The sequence below is a fragment of the Panthera onca genome, chromosome B1, assembly GCF_046562875.1.
Source record: "Panthera onca isolate mPanOnc1 chromosome B1, mPanOnc1 haplotype 2, whole genome shotgun sequence".
In the NCBI taxonomy this organism is placed as follows: domain Eukaryota; kingdom Metazoa; phylum Chordata; class Mammalia; order Carnivora; family Felidae; genus Panthera; species Panthera onca.
The window spans coordinates 40,287,024-40,306,004 of record NC_138342.1 but is presented as its reverse complement, the minus strand read 5'-3'; the positions used below and the strand labels follow the sequence as shown (position 1 = coordinate 40,306,004).

Sequence of the window (18,981 nt, the reverse complement as noted above, 5' to 3'; positions counted from 1 at the left end):
TCTGATTTAATTCTGTTTTGGACACAGAATATATTCAGTATACTTACAGTCCTCTGAAATTTATTAAGATTTGGTTTATGGCTCAGCATACAGCCTATGTTGGTAAATGTTCCAAGTAAGATTAAAAAAGATTTTGTATTCTGCAGTTGTTGGGTATAGTGTTACATAAATGTCAATTAGGTTAAGTTGGTTGCTCAAAATCTAGTTTATTATGGCTTTTTACATTTGTTCTATCAATTACTGAGAAAGAAGTGTTAAAACCACCTGTAATTGTGAACTTGGCTATAAATTTAGTGATGTCACTTTTTGTTTTATGAATTTTTGAAGTATTGTCATTAGGTGCACATATAAGTAGGATTATTATGCTTTCTTAATAAGTTGACACTTTTATCATTATTAAATGTTCTTATTTCTAGTAATACTTTTTTTAAATTTTATTTTTAATTTTTTAAAATTTACATCCAAATTAGTTAGCATATAGTGCAACAATGATTTCAGGAGTAGATTCCTTAATGCCCCTTACCCATTTAGCCCATCCCCCCTCCCACAACCCCTCCAGCAACCCTCAGTTTGTTTTCCATATTTATGAGTCTCTTCTGTTTTGTCGCCCTCCCTGTTTTTATATTATTTTTGTTTCCCTTCCCTTATGTTCATCGGTTTTGTCTCTTAAAGTCCTCATATGAGTGAAGTCATATGATTTTTGTCTTTCTCTGACTGACTAATTTCACTTAGCATAATACCCTCCAGTCCCATCCACGTAGTTGCAAATGGCAAGATTTCATTCTTTTTGATTGCCGAGTAATACTCCATTGTGTGTGTGTGTGTGTGTGTGTGTGTGTGTGTGTGTATAGTGCAATTGCTGGGTCATAGGGTAGTTCTATTTTTAGTTTTTTGAGGAACCTCCATACTCTTTCCAGAGTGGCTGCACCAGCTTGCATTCCCACCAACAATGCAAAAGGGATCCTCTTTCTCTGCATCCTTTTTTTGCCTGTTTTTGCCTGAGTTGTTAATGTGAGCCATTCTGACAGGTGTAAGGTGGTATCTCATTGTGGTTTTGATTTGTATTTCCCTGATGATGAGTGATGTTGAGCATTTTTTTATGTGTCGGTTGGCCATCTGGATGTCTTCTGGGGAGAAGTGTCTATTCATATCTTTTGTCCATTTCTTCACTGGATTATTTGTTTTTCGGGTGTGGAATTTGGTGAACTCTTTATAGATTTTGGATACTAACCCTTCATCTGATATGTCATTTGCAAATATCTTCTCCAATTCTTTCAGTTGCCTGTTAGTTTTGCTGATTGTTTCCTTTGCTGTGCAGAAGCTTTTTATTTTGATGAGGTCCCAGTAGTTCATTTTTGCTTTTGTTTCCCTTGCCTCCAGAGATGTGTTGAGTAAGAAGTTGCTGTGGCCAAGATCAAAGAGGTTTTTGCCTGCTTTCTGATTGAGGATTTTGATGGCTTCCTGTCTTGCATTGAGGTCTTTCATCCATTTTGAGTTTATTTTTGTGTATGGTGTAATAAAGTGGTCCAGGTTAATTTTTCTGCATGTCCCTGTCCAGTTTTCCCAGCACCACTTGTTGAAGAGACTGTCTTTATTCTATTGGATATTCTTAACTGCTTTGTGTCAAAGATTATTTGGTCATATGTTTGTGGGTCCATTTCTGGGTTCTCTATTCTGTTCCATTGATCTGAGTGTGTGTTCTTGTGCCAGTACCATACTGTCTTGATGATTACAGCTTTCTAGTATAGCTTGAAGTCTGGGATTGTGATGCCTCCTGCTTTGGTTTTCTTTTTCAAGATTGCTTTGGCTCTTTGGGGTCTTTTCTGGTTCCATACAAATTTTAGGATTGCTTGTTCTTGCTCTGTGAAGAATGCTGGTGTTATTTTGATAGGGATTGCGTTGAATATGTAGATTGCTTTGGGTAGTATCGACATTCTAACAATATTTGTTCTTCCTATCCAGGAGCATGGAATATTTTTCCATTTTTTTGTGTCTTCTTCAATTTCTTTCATAAGCTTTTGATAGTTTTCAGTGTATAGATTTTTTACCTCTTTGGTTAGATTTATTCCTAGTTATTTTATGGTTTTTTGTGCAACTGTAAATGGGATTGATCCCTTGATTTCTCTTTTTGTCGCTTCACTGTTCGTGTATAAGAATGCAACCGATTTCTGTGCATTAATTTTATGTCCTGCAACTTTGCTGAATTCATGAATCAATTCTAGCAGTTTTTTCTAGTAATATTTTTGATTTGAATTTACTTTGTCTGATATTAATATAGCTAAACTATCTGTTTTATTACTAGAATTTACATGTTATATATTTTTCTGCCTCTTTATCTCTAACTTATTGTTAAATTTTTTTTTTAACTTTTAAGAGAGAGAGAGAGAGCGCACATGTACGAGTGGGAGAGAGGAACGGGGGGTGGAGAGAGAGAGAGAGAGAGAGAGAGAGAGAAGCTCAAGCAGGTTCCACACTAAGCTCAGAGAAGGTATGTATGTATGTATGTATGTATGTATTTAGAGAAAGAGAGAGAGCATGCAGGTGGGGTGAGGGGGCAGAGGGAGAAAGAGAATCTCAAGCAGGCTCCACATTGTCAGCGTGGAACCCCTCTCGGGGCTCAATCTCATGACCCTGGGATCATGGCCCCAGCCAAAATCAAGACTTTGGCACTTAACCCACTGAGCCACCCAGGTGCCCGAAGAAATGTTTTAAATATAAAGATAAGTTAGAGGGTGCCTGGGTGGCTCAGTGGGTTAAGTGATATTGAGCCCCACTGACAACGTGACTGCTTGAGATTCTGCTTGAGAGCCTGCTTGAGATTCTCTCTCTCCCCCTGTCCCTTCACCAGCTTGCATGTGCTCTTTCTCAAAGTAAATAAACAAACTTAAAAAAAAAAACATTGTTTATAAATGACATAAAGATGCATCTTATTTTATTCTACCAAAGACTTGAGAAGACCCCTTTGCAAATTCCTGGAGCTTTTTCTCTGCACAACTTCCTTCTCACTGGTACTCTGTTTTGCATATTCTAGACACTTTGGTCTCCAAGATCGTAATTCTGACTCCTCAATTAAACAAGAGCATTGGGCTGTGCCTGATTTCCTTTTTCTCGTGTCACAATTCTGAAATTGCCTCTGGGCAGGGTTCAACTCATTTCCCCCCCCACCCCCCAACTTCTCTCAAGTATCACACTCCTGTGCTGCCTGTTGCCCAGTATTTTGAAGATAGTTGTTTCATATCTTTTGTCCAGTTTGGAGTCAAGCTACTTTTTCATGAGCAAAAACTAAGATCTATAGTGTAGGTGATTTGTAGGAGCCAAATGCAATGTTTGAACATGATATTTAAATTTATTATTTCTTTCTGAATCTAAGTATCATATTATGAGTTGTGTTGACAAACAGTACAAAGATTGCTCACATAAGAAATTAACAAAATGATCTAAACTCTACCATGACCCAAAAAGTATTATCTAACTTGAGTGCATTACTTACCTCGACTCTTAGCTTGTTGGGGGCTGTAACTGGGACCTGGTATCTGCTCTTGTTGCCTGAACCTGCTAACCCATAGCCACTATGCATGACTAGATTTCCATCGACATTGGTCAGGCTGGTGTCCAGATTGGTAATGCTTGCTGGTAGCTCTATTGCCTGGAACACAGCATCCAACTCAATGGCCAGATGCTAAGTGACAAGACCATTGTGGGGAGGAGGAGATGACTCCTTTAACATTTGTTCAATGAGACAGGTGCTGGAAAGCACATGCCCAGGGCAGTGTTTGTAGACCTGGAACCCACAGTCATTGATGAAGTTTGCACTGGCACCTCCCACCAGGTTTTCCACCCAAAGTAGCTCATCACAGGTAAGGATAATGCTGCCTATAGCTACGCCCAAGGGAACTACACCACTGACAAGGAGAACATTGACCTTGTCTTGGACCGAATTGGGAAATTAGCTGGCCAGTGCCCACGTCTTCAAGGCTTCTTGGTTTTCCACAGCTTTGGAGGGGGAACTGGCTCTGGGTTCATCTCCCTGATAATGGAATATCTGTTTGTCAATTATGGAAAGAAATTCAAGTTGGATTTCTCCATTTACCCAGCTCCTGAATTTTCCATAGCTGTAGTTGAGCCCTATAACTCCATTCTCACTACTCATACCACCCTGGAGCACTCTGATTGTGCCTTCATGGTAGACAATGAGGCCATATATGACATCTGCCATAGAAAGTGCAATATTGAACACCCAACCTACACTAACTTCATTGCCTTATTAGCCAGAGTGTGTTTCCATCACTGCTTCCCTCAGATTAGATGGAGCCCTGAATGTTGATCTGACAACATTCCAGACCAACCTGGTGCCCTATCCTCGCATCCACTTCCCCTACCCACAAATACTCCTGTCATCTCTGCTGAGAAAGCCTACAATGAACAGTTTTCTGTAGCAGAGATCAACAATGCATGCTTCGAACCAGCCAACCAGGTGAAATGTGCCCTTTGGCATGGTAACTACATGGCTTTCTGCCTGTTGTACCATGGCAATGTGTTCCCAAAGGTGTCAATGCTGCCATTGCCACCATCAAGACCAAGCATTCCATCCAGTTTGTGGGCTGGTGCAGCACTGGCTTCCAAGTTGGCATTAATTACCAGCCTGTGGTACGTGGTGGAGACCTGGCCAAAGTACAGAGAGTTGTGTGCATGCTGAGCAACATCACAGCCATTGCTGAGGTCTGATCTTGTCCGGACCACAAGTTTGGCCTGATGTATGCCAAGCGTGCTTTTGTTCAGTGGTATACGGGTGAGAGTATGAAGGAAGGAGAGTTTTCTGAGACCTGTGAGGACACGGCTGCCCCTGAGAAGGATTATGAAGTGGGTGTGGATTTTGTTGAAGGAGAGAGTGAAGAAGAAGGGGAGGAATATTAATTACCATTCCTTTCAGCCCTGAAGCATGTCCCACTCAGAACTTCAGCTTCCACATTAGCTGAAAGCTTTCTGGTTAGATTGTCTTCACTTTTCACTGCAATCATGTCTTACTTTTCCTTGTGTACCTGTAAGATTTGTCCATCATACCTCAAAGTAAGAAAGAAAGAAAAAAAAAGTGTTATTTTATTTGGCCATACTGTCAATAGAACACAAATAATGTAAAATCTTGATTGTTATAAGCCACTTAGTAATTTTTCTGAAAAGGCAGGAAAATAAATTATGTGTAATATATAATAACTTATCATTTAGGTGTATCTTTATTTTATTACTGATATGAATATCCCTGGCCCATCAATAGACCAACCCAGACACGTGCAATAATTAAATCTAGTTGGGGGCGCCTGGGTGGCTCAGTCGGTTGGGTGTCCGACTTCGGCTCAGGTCATGATCTCGCGGTCCATGAGTTCGAGCCCTGCATCGGGCTCTGTGCTGACAGCTCAGAGTCTGGAGCCTGTTTCAGATTCTGTGTCTCCCTCTCTCTGACCCTCCCCCGTTCATGCTCTGTCTCTCTCTGTCTCAAAAAAATAAATAAACGTTAAAAAAAATTTAAAAAAAATCTAGTTGTCTTTGAAATTTTGCCAAGTTTCAGTAACATTATAACAATCATTTTATAGATTTGATTTTTTTTCAAATTAAAAAAAATTTTTTTACATTTATTTATTTTTTTGAGGGAGTGAGACAGAGTGCGAGCTGGGGAGGGGCAGAGAGAGAAGGACACACAGAATCTGAAGCAGGCTCCAGGCTCTGAGCAAGCGTTCAGCACAGAACCCGATGCAGGGCTCGAACCCATGAACCATGAGACCATGCATGACCTGAACTGAAGTCAGATGCTCAACCGACTGAGCTATCCAGGCGCCCCTATGGATTTGATTTTTGTTACAAAGGTATATTTTTCAAGGTGAAGACAAAACACATTTTATTTAATACTTCATTAACTTGATATTTAGGCATGTGGGCCTCTATTCTCTTTCCTCAGTCCTGCTGATGGTAGTGGTGGGCCTGTGGGAGAAGCAACCAAATTAAAAAAGTTAGGTACCAGGGGCGCCTGGGTGGCTTAAGCCAGATGGTTAAGCATCTGACTGGGCTCAGGTTGGCTCAGGTTGGCTCGGGTCACCTCAGGTCGGCTCTGGTCACCTCAGGTCAGCTCAGGTCACCTCAGGTCATGGTCTCATGGTTTGTGGGCTCGAGCCCCACATCGGGCTCTTTGCTGTCAGTGCAGAGCCAGCTTCGGATCCTCTGTTTCCTTTTCTCTCTGCCCCTCCCCTGCTCACACTCTCCCTCTCTCTCTCAAAAATAAAATAAGGAAAAAAACTTTAAAAAGAAAGTTAGGTGTCATATAGACGATTTGGTTTATCTGAGAAAGCTGAATCCAAAGCCAGTTGTGGGAAGGGCAATAAGCAACCATATTTCCACTGTAGAGTCTGCAAAAATCCTGACGTATTTAAAGCACAAAGTTAGAAAATATGAAATGTTTTCATATTTACCTAAAAGACTTAAAATCCTCTGGTACAACCATTCACTTTTCCAGGATAGATTCATTCCTACTCTGAATTCTTTGAGCCTTTCTATATCTAATTATGTCATTTACCTAGAAACTTGACACTGACAGTACTAATTAATAGTGAGCATCAGGAGCTATTTCTCAGTAAAATAATAACAATCTTAATAATTATATAATTGAGGACCTTATTTATGCCAGACATTGTGGGAAGTCTTAATGCGATTACCTCAAATTAGCATAACCTGATAAAAAGAATCCCTCCCATTCCGCTGATAAAACACAACATAAAGAAAATAAACATTTTCTTTATTTTAAATCGCATAATTATTTATGTGGGGATCTTGTAATTTCAGTTACTATAGAAGGAGGGTAGACAGGAGACACACAGTAATGAAAAGCACAGACAGTGCCTGCCACCATGGAATTCGTAGTTCTTGGAAGACACACATTAAACAATGAATTACATGACATTTAATGTATAGGGTTATAAACGTTGAAGAGACATCACTGACCACTCTGGCTAAAAGTCTTGGTGTGCTGGAAGACAGACTATGAAATATTTAATAATTTGGGGTCAAGAGCCAGGATCCCTCAAATCACATGATTTTTGAGATGAAAATACCAGAGTCAATGTCATGCAAATGAGCAGCTGTGGTTAGAGGCAGTTTAAATAGGATTATAAAGATTAGAGGGAGCTGACAAAGCAAGACTGGGAACCAAACTAAAAGTAGCCTACTAAAACAGATAATCCAATGTGGCTATGTTCTTTCCACCAGTCAAGGTTACTGCGGGTCCCAGGAAGAGAAATCCATTGATAGACTAGGTCAAGCTAATCACATTGGAGGGGGAAACAAAACAAAATAAAATCAAACACACTCTTACCCTTTTTAGCCTGAGTAAATTGGAAAAATATCCTAGTACGTATGTTTTATATATGAAAACAACATTCCTACTTACCTTCAATTTCAGCAGAGATAATTTTCCCCTGGCAGCCTTCCAGTCTAGCTCCTTTTCTTCCCAAATCTTAGGGCTCCTTGTAAGTGCTTCCTCAGCTCCTGAGCACCTTGTATTATAAGCATCTCTTCTTTTGCCTCTCTCCTGTGTACTGTCTCCAGGAAAAAGGCTTGTTTATTATGCCCCCAAACCTTAGAACAGTGCCCAGCACAGTGTGGTGCTTAGAAATTGCATGTTCAATGAACAAATAAACACTTGGACAAATTCTATGCCTTTATGAAGGATTATTATTTCACATTGTTAAGTGCTCTACACATAAAATACAGTTTTTTTATTAAAAAAAAAAAAAACGAATGGGGCGCCTGGGTGGCTCAGTCAGTTAAGCGTTCGACTTTTGGTTTTGGCTCAGATCATGATCTCACAGTTTGTGAGTTCAAGTCCTGCATCCGTGTTGAGCCTGCTTGGGATTCTCTGTCTCCCTCTCTCTCTCTGCCCCTCCCCTGCTCACCCTCTATCTCTCTTTCAAAATAAGTAAATAAATAAACTAAAAAAAAAATGAATTACTTATTTGGTCACACTTACTAGAATTATATAATAAATTATTTAGAAAGAAGGTATAAATAATAGCTCTACAGCTTTACATAAGGCAGTTATTTAATGGCTGCGTGTACCTTGCTATCGAAGTCCCATTACAACATATGGAGGACAGGTGAGGCTTAAGCAAAATGCTTCAAAGCTCCCGCTTAGGTGCAGTCCGAGGGCTTAGAGGAAAGGGAAAGAGAGCGGGAGCACACATTTATTGCGTATACCAAACGGGTGTATGCGCTATAACCATGCTCCATTTATCTTCACAGAAACCTAATGGAGTAGGCATTACACTTTCATTTTACAGATAAGGGAATTGAAGCTCAGAAAGATGAAGTCATTTTCTCTACACAGCAACTACGCATTATCCCAAGAATCAGTAACATTCATTTCATCCTTAATTATAGTTTTGGAGTGGAAAGGTACAAGAAGGAAGTGTAAGAGTTGGTAAAAAGAAAGGTGCATTGAAGATAAAACAAATGAATCATTCCAAAGAGTAAAGAATTTTGTGTGGGGGGAAGGGGAGGGAGAGAGGAGAAAGAAGGAGAGGGAGAGGGACAGGGAGAGAGAGAGACATTTGATGAGGACAGAAGCAGGAAAATGTTTACCCTTTGCCCAGAAGGCTGACCTAAAGCCTGCATAGTTCGGATAAGGATCAAATATGTTCTGTTTGCTACATTCTTTAAGGGTCTCACCACTGCCTCACCAATAGTTAATATTGAACTGAGTGATAAGCGCCAGAGGAATCTTACAAAAGTAGTTTTAGGAGTAGAAATGCAAAGAAATTTGAAGACATTTTTGTAATCTGATACTCTCTGCATGCCTCCTTCCCTTTGGTTACTAAGTAAGTATATAACCACCAACCTCACACAGCGAAAAGTCTTGTCCCTATACTACTTAAATAAACTTACTAAGTTGAGCCATAAATGTCTCAAGAATTGTTTGTGATTGTTGCCCTCAATGACCTCACGTTAAGATTCATTGGGGCAAGAGCTATTTTATAATTATAACAAATTCTATGAAGTTTCATGATGTCAGCCAGGAGTTAAGCTGGCAGGAGGAAGAAAGGTTTGTTAGAATGATTGTTCCAACTATTTAGTTCATTAAGTCATTTGATAAAGTTTCAAGTAAGAAACAATCCATAAGAAAATGAATATTCTGTGGAGATATATGGGAACAAATTCCCAATCTGGTCATCTTGTTTTATTTTTAGGTATATTTATTTTAGTTATGTCTTTCACATGTGAGATAGGATTAGAAAAAGATTGCTCTAATTAAACCTAGTATATTTCTTAACCAAAACATGCATTTTTAACTTTTAAAAGAAACCAGGCAGGGGCACCTGGGTGGCTCAGTTGGTTGAGTGTCTGACTTTTGATTTTGGCTCGAGTCATGATCACAGGGCCTTGGGATCAAGCCCCCTGTCAGGCTCAGTGCTGAGTGTGGATCTTGCTTAAGTTTCTCTCTCTCTCTCCTCCTGCTCCTCTCCCCCACTTGCTCTCTCTCTCAAAAAAAATTTTTTTAATTAAACAATAACAAAACCAGGCAAATTTATTTCATTATAAATGAAGCTTAATTCTGCTATTTGTCTTTTAAAAATTAGAATACTAGCCACTGTCAAGTGTTTACTATGCTTTTGGGACTGTAAAACAAATTCTTCATATTAATATAGTTCCTTTTATTTTTTTTTTTTTTATTTTTTTTTTTTTTTATTTATTTTTGGGACAGAGAGAGACAGAGCATGAATGGGGGAGGGGCAGAGAGAGAGGGAGACACAGAATCGGAAACAGGCTCCAGGCTCTGAGCCATCAGCCCAGAGCCCGACGCGGGGCTCGAACTCACGGACCGCGAGATCGTGACCTGGCTGAAGTCGGACGCTTAACCGACTGCGCCACCCAGGCGCCCCAATATAGTTCCTTTTAATCCTTATAACAAATCTATCAGATATTATCATGTCCATTCCATGAATACTGAAACTGGGGCCCAGAAGGTTCACTTACCATGCTCCAAGTCCCAGAACTAGTGAACCATGGAGCTGAGATGCAAACTCAGGCCTGGGACTCTAATCCTCTGCACTTAAATCTAGCACAGTGTCATAGAAACCACCTTCCCCCAAAACGGGGGAACAATAATTGGCATAAGACAGGCAGAGGCAAAGTCAACACTAGCGTTAAGACTGAAAGAGGCTCTGGGCTGATGGCTCAGAGCCTGGAGCCTGTTTCTGATTCTGTGTCTCCCTCTCTCTCTGACCCTCCCCCGTTCATGCTCTGTCTCTCTCTGTCCCAAAAATAAATAAAAAACGTTGAAAAAAAAAAAAAAAAAAAGGGGCGCCTGGGTGGCGCAGTTGGTTAAGCGTCCGACTTCAGCCAGGTCACGATCTCGCGGTCCGTGAGTTCGAGCCCCGCGTCAGGCTCTGGGCTGATGGCTCAGAGCCTGGAGCCTGTTTCTGATTCTGTGTCTCCCTCTCTCTCTGACCCTCCCCCGTTCATGCTCTGTCTCTCTCTGTCCCAAAAATAAATAAAAAACGTTGAAAAAAAAAAAAAAAAAAAAAAAAAAGACTGAAAGAGTCTTGAGGCGCCTGGGTGGCTCAGTCAGTTAAGCGTCCGACTTCCGCTCAGGTCATGATCTCGCCATCCATGAGTTCGGGCCCCTGGGCAGGCTCTGTGCTGACAGCTCAGAGCCTGGAGCCTGTTTCAGATTCTGTGTCTCCCTCTCTCTCTGCCCCTCCCCCACTCACACTCTGTCTCTGAAAAATGAATAAACCTTAAAAAAAATTTTAAAAAAAGGCTGAAAGAGTCTTCTGTATTAGACAACGAGTAGCAATTTTCTGAAAACCCTTAGTCCCAAGAAGTAAGATCTAGCTGAGAATATGAAGAAAGTCCACAAAGGGTCTGACTCCTTTCCTGAATGATAGATCCAAACCGGCTGATTAAGACATTTAAAATATTTCAAGGAGAAAATTTCTTAGATGTGAAGAGCAGACTGATAATACAAAAACTGATAGTTAAAAACTATAATTTTTGAGCACTTACCTGCAGATAAAATGCTAAGGGGTTTACAGTGCATGCAAATAATAGTGTTTTCTCATATGCAATGCTTTTCGCTGTTGCTGTTAGAGACACATTGGTGATATGGGTGACCTGATTTGATTTTAGTGCTCATACCTTCCAGATATTAGGGCAGTGTGGTGCTCTGGAGTCAGATAGGACTTGCTGCAGGCTTGACAGATAAAAAACAGAACACCCAGTTAAATTCTAATTTCTGAGAAACATCAAATAATTTTTTAGTATAAGTCTGTCTTAAGTAATATGTGGGATATACTTATATTGTATTTTTATTTGCTGAATCTGGGAACCCTATCAGGGTGTAAATTCCAGCTAACTCTGACACAATACTAGCTATTTTGTCCCTGAGGAAATTACTTCACCTCCCAGCCTTCCTTTCTTCCGCTGTAAAATGAAGTTGATACAGTACCTACCCCACAGGATTGTTAAGTTTTAAAACATTTATTTACCACTGAGAAAAGTTAAATTCCTTTCTGTCTTGAGAATTTCCCTTTGTGGGTCTCTTCATTACTTACTATCCTTTATATGGGTGATTTTAACATTTATTACCATTTCATGCTTTTTGAAATGTTTACAATTAATTTCACTGAGATGGGTTTGAGATACTGCCTTATTATTCAAAGAAGGGGCTTATTTTCCTAAGGAGATTATATAACTCTACTTAAAGAGACTGACCCAATAACATTTTAGCATAAAACTAAATTGTGACCAAAGTGGCTACATTGATTAGTTTGGAGGAAGTTTATAACAGAGTGGATTTATCAAACACACCCATTCTAGCAGTTTAAAGGGTTTGTTTTTAACTACAAGATGGCAAACACGTAAGTTAAAATAGTATATTTGGTAACACATTGATTGAAAAATTGAAGGAAGTCAACGAATTACAAATGATAATCTTTTACTTAATGTTGTAAGGTCAAACAGGTAAACAGATTTCTGGAAATTATACTGGCAATACAAATTGGAAGTAATAAGAATGGTAATACACTTTAATCTAGTAATCTCATTTCTAAGAAAATAGTAATCACAAGTATATATAATGATTTAAAAATAAAAACATTCACTCAAAATGGATGAAAGACCTAACTGTGAGACAGGAAACTATAAAAATACTAGAGGAGACAGGGTGTCTGGGTAGCTCAGTAGGTTGAACATCCGACTTCGGCTCAGGTCATGGTCTCGTGGTTTGTGAGTTCGAGCCCCGTGTTTGGCTCTGTGCTGACAGCTCATAGCCTGGAGCCTGCTTTGGATTCTGTGTCTCCTCTGCTCTCTGCCCCTCCCCTGCTCATGCTCTGTCTCTCTGTCTCTCAATTATAAAGAAATGTTAAAAAAATTTTTTTAAAAATGCTAGAGGAGAAAGCAGGCAAAAACCTCTTTGACCTGGCCCGCAGCAACTTCTTACTCAACACCTCTCCAGAGGCAAGGGAAACAAAAGCAAAAATGAACTATTGGGATCTAATCAAGATAAAAAGCTTCTGCACAGCAAAGGAAACAATCAGCAAAACTAAAAACAACCAACGGAATGGGAGAAGATATTTGCAAATGACATATCAGATAAAAGGCTAGTATCCAAAATCTATAAAGAACTTATCAAATTCAACACCAAGAAATATAAACAATCCAGTGAAGAAATGGGCAAAAGACACAAATGGACCCTTTTCCAAAGGAGACATCCAGATGGCTAACAGACACATGAAGAAATGCTCAACATCACTCATCATCAGATAAATACAAATCAAAACCACAATGAGATACCACCTCACACCAGTAAGAATGGCTAACGTTAACAACTCAGGCAACGACAGATGCTGGTGAGGATGCGGAGAAAGAGGGATTCTTTTTCATTGCTGGTAGGAATGCAAACTGGTGTAGGCACTCTGGAAAGCAGTATGGAAGTTCCTCAAAAATTAAAAATAGAACTACCCTACTACCTACCAATTGCACTACTAGGTATTTATCCAAAGGATACAAGTGTGCTGTTTCAAAGGGACACATGCACCCCAATGTTTATAGCAGTGCTATCGACAATAGCCAAAGTATGGAAAGAGCCCAAACATCCATCAACAGATTCAACAGATGAATGGATAAAGAATATGTGGTATATATACGTATACACACACACACACACATACACACACTGGAGTACTACTTGGCAATGAAAAAGAATGGAATCTTGCCATTTGCAACTATGTGGATGGGATTAGAGGGTGTTATGCTATGCGAAATTAGTCAGAGAAAGACAAATGTCATAAGACTTCACTTATATATGGAATTTAAGATGCAAAACAAATGAACATAAGGGAAGGGAAGCAAAAATAATATAAAAACAGGGTGGGGGACAAAACATAAAAGACTCCTAAATATAGAGAACAAACTGAGGGTTTTTGGAGGGGTTGTGGTTGGAGGGCTGGGCTAAATGGGCAAGGGACATTAAGGAAGACACTTGTTGGGGTGGGTGTTGTATGTAGGGGATGAATTACTGGATTCTACTCCTGAAATCATTATTGCACTATATGCTAACTAACTTGGATGTAAATTAAAAAAAAAAAAAATAAGTAAAATAAAATAAAAATATAATAAAATAAAATAAAATATAAATATTTTAAAATAAAATAAAAAATAAAATAAATAAAATAAAAATAAAATAAAATAAAAATAAAATAAAATAAAATAAAAATAAAAATAAAATAAAAATAAAATAAAATAAAATAAATAAATGAAATAAAATAAAATAAAATAAAATAAAAATAAAGACATTCACTTTGAAAAATTTAGACTAGAGGAAATATGCCCAATGAAAGGGAAATCAGTCAATAAATTATGTAATAATGGAAGATAAAATATTATGCAGTCTTCTAAAGGATGCTGTAGGACATACTTAGTAATATAAAAATGACAATAATATAATATTAAAGAAAACCAGAATGATTTTATATAAAAACTATCTATATGAATGTCTAAATGAAAATGTTAATATTGATTATGATAACAATAGGAGTAGGGTAAGAATATATTTCAGTATTTTTTCTTCCTTTCTATAATATCCAAATCTTATGAAACATGTTATTTTATGATTAGAAATTAAATATTATTTAAAAAATCCTGAAACCCAAAAGTCAACTTTCCAAAAGAAAAAGAGTACTCAGTACTGGACTCATTTTCTCTGCTAAGCATCGTGGGGTATTTCCTTCCCCTTTTGGGAGCCTTGAAGTCCGTTGGGTGCTGAGGCCATTTAACTGAAACAATAAACATTACTGGGTTGTTCGATGGCTAATTAGTCAGCAGGACAAATAGTTCAAGCACTGGAAAAAGAATGATGTATTTTTGGAGCTGATAGTTTGAAATGAAAGCAGTTTTGCTAAATAGAGACAGTATTTATTTCATGCTGTTCTATTTTCAGTCAAAAGCCAAAGTTTTGTAACTGTGTAAACTGTCAAATGTCACACTAAAAATTCTTAAGGAAATTTATTTTGGGGTCATTAGAATAACATTTAGATGCTAACTGGCATATCTTAATGTTTTTTCATAGCTGAAGTATGAATTACTCTTTCAGGCAAGTTCAGACTTACCCTATTTTTATCTCTTGCCCAGGTATATTTCACACATGCAATTATTTCACAAAATACACAATAAACAGATCAATGAATAAATAAATGCACCCTATTTACAGTTTAATAGTTTTTAATATGATGGCACTGTATTTAGAAATGTAATCATACTTTGTAAAAACCTAAACAATTCTTTCAAGAATTCACCCTGGATGAATTGATAGTGTCATTTTAATAAAATCCATTAAGCAGTATTACCTTTGGCTAACTTTACTTTCAGATTTGTTAAGAGGTGTATGTAGTTCTGAGAAACCTCCTTTTATCCTTCACTCTTATACATATTAATGAGCTCCAGCTCCAGCTAAGGATAATGGTGATTTGGTTGCTGTTATTTTCATCCGTATATAAATCCGCAAATCCAACACCGACTCATGAAAATCCTCCTTTGGCAATGCCACAGAATTGTTTCTTTCTTTGGGAATGATTAAGAAAACTAGCCGTTTTCACATGTTTAAAGAAAGGAAAAAGATCTGTATATTTATTATTTAAAAAAAATTAGGACCTGGCTTTTGACAATGTCAAGATTTGCACTATCTCCCTGTTTGTTTTGGATATACTACTGACTTCTGTTTCTAGAAGACACAGATACATTGCTTAAGCAACCAAAGGTAAGAACCCAGTAGTAATTACTGTTGTATTTTCACATATGTTTACACCTCTGTTTTGATTTATTAAAGTATCAGCATTTGCTTTGTTTTCTGTTACGTGCTTTCTATTTATAGCAACGATTGCTTGTATCTTTATTGACTTCTCTGTAGTTTTGTCAGATAAATGAATATTACACTAAAATACATTTTTAGTTAAAAGTAATAATAAATAAATACCTGGTAATATGATTCTGTTAATCGGAATATCACAACAGTAAATACTACCTGCTTTTTGCAAATTTCAAGTTCATTTTTAGAAGTCAGAAACAATAACTTTGGCAGATGTGTCTTTTTTCAAAGGAAGTGTCTTATGCCGGGTTTTCTTTCTCTTTAAAATGTTTGAAGATTGAGCACCATTAAATTCGTATATATCTTAATAAAAAATTAATTCCTGAAAACATGAGCTTCAACTCATTGAGAGCTTCTTAAGTGTTAGATACTTCTAAGCATTATTATAGCAACCTGCACACTTCCTTTTAGAGATAAATAAGTGTTCTAAGGAGATTAAGAGGGTTCCTCAAGGTAAAATATTACTATCATGTGATGGAGACAGAACTGAAATCACCTTGCCTTCTTTTAATTCTCCATGATAGTCAGTATATTTTAATTAGACTTTTAAAAACTATTATTATCTACTGTCATGTTTTATTTTTATAAATTTAAAAACTACTCTTTATCATTTTTATTATGCCAAGAATACAAGATTATAAATACTTGTCATTTCATTATGTATTACAAAGCGAGGTGTTGTTAAACTAAGCTTTTAAAATGTTCTTATTAATAAACACACGGCTTCTGACATTTTGAGTTTTTTCATTTATATAACCCTTAATTGATTCATTTAATTACATTCATTGTTTTGCTTAACATTCTTTCCATAAACATCTTTCACTCATGTCTTTGTTAGATCAAGCAGGCAAACGAAACAGGATGGTGTGTGTGTGGGGGTGGGGGAAGCATCAGAGAGAAACTGTAAATAAAAGACCTAATAGTTATTGATTACACTTTATATATCATAGAGGGTACACCCTCTTTTCTGTACACTTGGAATGTTTATAAATTGGTCACAAAATGATCTTGGTAAGGCAAAAAAGCATACAGGCTATAATCTCTGCCAACAGTCAAAGTTAGAAATTAATAAGTAAAGTTTATATTAAAGACCCTACCCATAGGAATAAAAAAAAATACTGAGGGTAAACTTGGGGGTGGGGGAAGAATCATCAAAAACTTCTTTAATTGAAGATAGAAAAACAGCAATTATAGATTTTCCTTTCCATGGAGGTGATTTTTTAGGCTGTGATGTTAATATGTGTAAAAGATCTGGATAAAATAGATTATTTTCTATAAAAACAAATGTCTACATTGAATTTAGGAAGTAAAAATTCAATTGATGAAAAATTATGGGCAAAAGTGAAAAGAGTCCAAGAACTTCTTCCAAAAAAAAGCCACTTGTAACTTAAAAATTTTTACTCAATAATTTGTTCAACAAATGTTTAATTAGTACCTATTATGTGAAAGGCATTGTCTTAGCCAGAAACTTTGGTTTGTTTCTTACTGTGTCCTCATCAATAGGTCTAAGGAATAAATCCACATAATGCCAGAACCTTTCACCTTGGGTAAAAGTACACAAGAACTTGGATAGCATATTTTAAGTTTTGGCTATGGCACTAACCAAACTTCCCACAGCTACATCCCCTTAAAGGAGAAATGTAATGTAACTTCCCTTCAGCAGATAACCGTTGTGCGAAGATTTTGAACTATGCTGTGAACTATGCTAATATAGGCAAAAAAAGTATACAGGCTACATTCTCTGTCCACTCTACATGTGGGACAAATAGTTATAATTATGCCTAATTGTTCTCACATGAACAAACGTTCCATGGTACACAAATTTAGCTTTAATTCATATAGTTTTAGTTGATAAAAAGGTAACTGATAAAATTCAACATCTATTTTTGATATGATAGCAAATTAATAATAAAATAAAACTCTTTAACATAATAAATAATTTATCCGAAATCAACGGGCAAAAATAGGAGAAGCTCCAAAGTCTGAAATAAAACAAGGAGTGCCAGGGTATCTATTATTTAACATTGTTCAGTGACTTGTATTCAACACAATAAGACAAGAAAAATAAATAAATACAGTTTTCAGAGATAAAATTATCATTACCTATGGATGATACAATTGTCTACTCAGAGTACTCCAAAGGATCAATTTAAGACTATTAAAACTAATAAAAATGTCAATAAGATAATAGGCTACAAAATAAATATGTAAATTAATAGTTCCTAGTCAATACAATAAAAATAGATCTTATTTACAAATACAAATTTAACTATGTATAATGCATTTAATAGGAAATGTACATGCTTATTTAAAGGAAATAATAAAGACTTGGGGCGGTTGGCTAGCTCAGTTGGAAAAGCATGATACTCTTGATCTCGGGGTTGTGAGTTCGAGCCCCATGTTGGATGTAGAGATTACTTAAAAATAAAATTTAAAAAAAAGAAAGAAAATTATAAAGGCTTACAAAGTAGATTTTTAAAGCCATCGATAAATGAGATGTCCCTTGTCATGTGATTTTATTTTCTTATTATTTTTTTAATGTTTATGAGTGAGAGAGAGAGAGAGAGAGAGAGACAGAGAGCAAGCAGGGGAGGGGCAGAGAGAGAGAGAGGGAGACACAGAATCCGAAGCAGGCTCCAGGCTCTGAGCTGTCAGCACAGAGCCCGATGCAGGGCTTGAACTCACAAACCTCAAGATTGTGACCTGAGCCGAAGTTGGCCCCTTAACTGACTGAGCCACCCAAGTGCCCCCCTTGCCATGTAATTTTAAAAGTTTTAATATATTAAGCATGTTGATTCTCCCAAAATTAGTTCATACATTTAATGAAATATCTTTTTAAAACATATTGTGTTCCAGGGAACATTATTCTAAAGGCAACTGGGAATAATAAATGTACACATTGTAGTGATGTAGAAATAGTTATTTAAGTGCAGTCTTTAACATGATGATGGGGTGTAGGTGTTTATTACCTCTACATGTAGTGTAGATGTGGTGTTTGTGCAATACAATAAGTAACGAAAGTAAAACAATTTTTTTGGTTGTTTATTATGAGCCAGATATTATGTAAAGTGCTGCAGACATAAAAATCAGAGCTCACTGGTACCTGCTCTCAAGGCTGGTGGGAAAGACACCGCTGTAAAGGGATCATCATAAAAGATCCACACTCTGATAATAAGTGCTCCCCATTATCTGAGTGCTCAGGGGAACCACACACACCCAGGCATCTTCTTCCAGCCATTAGAAATATTTACTCTTTTCTTCTTTCTTTACCTTTTTCACATGCTGTTTGCTCTGCCAAGAACGCTCATTTCCTCTCCTGTCTGGCAAACTACTCATCCTTCAAAATCCAGGTGCATATCCCCTGCTTTGGAAAACTTTTTGTGAATCTCCCTGCTGTATGGTGTTGCACACGCACAAAATTGTCCCACTGGATTTTTATTACGTACCTGGTTCTCTTACTAACTTTTCTTGCCCCGGAAGCCTGTCTTCATCAACAACCATCCTCTTTTGTTTCTCGCCTTCGCAACTCAGCGAGTTACGCGGTGCTGCTGTTTACACGGCCTGTGCTCACCAAATGT

At 37.4% G+C, this 18,981-nt stretch overlaps 1 protein-coding gene and 1 pseudogene across 1 annotated transcript in view; both read left to right on the top strand.

Annotated features, from left to right (window-relative positions):
- Positions 1–3,571: 3,571 nt before the first annotated feature.
- Positions 3,572–4,973, top strand: LOC132674841 (tubulin alpha-1B chain-like; annotated as a pseudogene).
- A 10,095-nt stretch (positions 4,974–15,068) lies between these two features.
- CNGA1 (cyclic nucleotide gated channel subunit alpha 1) overlaps positions 15,069–18,981 on the top strand; it is a 34,756-nt gene continuing 30,843 nt past the window's right edge. The window contains exon 1 of the mRNA XM_060655099.2: positions 15,069–15,295. The gene's annotated coding sequence lies outside the window, so the exon portion shown is untranslated. The remainder of the gene's footprint in view (positions 15,296–18,981) is intronic.